Genomic DNA, 1,121 nt, shown 5'->3' with positions numbered 1-1,121 from the left:
TACTTTGATTTTGATGAAATTTTTGGGGATTATGCTGGTTTTCATTGCTCTTTTTATTTTAGCTTTTTAAAAAGCAATATTTCATAAAAATGTTGTACAGAACGTATTGAATGTTCAGTAGTTAGTGAATTTATATTTAAAAATCTATATCTCAAAAACCGTTTGACGTGCAGACGTCTGTTAGCACTCAAAATAAAGCTAGTGTAATCGGCTATGAAGTGGTTTATGATATTTATGGTCGTTGGAGAAGCAGTTTTCATGATATTTGCTCAAATAAATTGATTTATAGTTGTCCAGGGAAATTTTCATTTGCCAAATTTATATTCATATGTGAATATCATAAAAACTACAACCTTACGAAGATAAGTATAATAAACTACTTTATAGTAAGTTAAATTTCCTTTATTTTGAGTGCTAGCAGACATATGTGCCTCTTATGGATCTAGAGATATATTTTTTTCAAAAATCAAATATTTTATAAGAACAACTAGAAATTAATATTTTGTGAATTTATTTTGCCAAATAACATAAAAATTGCTACTCCTACAAAGATAAACGTTATAAACTATTTTATAGTAAATTTAACTAGCTTTAATTTGAGTGCTAACTGAAATCTATACATCCTATGGTTTCTGAAATAAAGTTTTTCAAAACTCAAACTTATTGTCCGAACTACTATAAATCAATTTATTTTAGGAAATATCATGAAAAATACTATTTCTATGAAGGTAAAGGTCTTCATAGTTTCTTCATAGTACATTAAACTAGCTTTAATTTGAGTGCTAATAGACATCATACGTCACATAGTTTCTGAGATATAGATTTCTCAAAATAAATTAACTAACTACTAATCTTGCAGTAGATTTTTAAGTAATGTTACTTTTTAAAAAGCTATATCTCGAGAACTATTATTATCTATTAGGGCTAATATTTCAGTAAATTTGCTCTTCTTTAAATAATGTTCTAGATTTTCTAGTTGTTGTTGATAGTTTTTATGATATAGAGCACTTCTTCGACTGAAAAATTAAGGTTTTGAAACAGCCTGCATTTTTTTATTTCCCATACCTAGTCAGACCCCCTATAACCCTACCTAGGCAGAATCAGATTTGACTACTAATCAT

The sequence above is a fragment of the Halyomorpha halys genome, unplaced genomic scaffold (genome assembly GCF_000696795.3).
Source record: "Halyomorpha halys isolate HHAL.00 unplaced genomic scaffold, Hhal_1.1 Scaffold32.1, whole genome shotgun sequence".
In the NCBI taxonomy this organism is placed as follows: domain Eukaryota; kingdom Metazoa; phylum Arthropoda; class Insecta; order Hemiptera; family Pentatomidae; genus Halyomorpha; species Halyomorpha halys.
The sequence above is the reverse complement of the archived record's forward strand: the minus strand, read 5'-3'. Positions refer to the sequence as shown.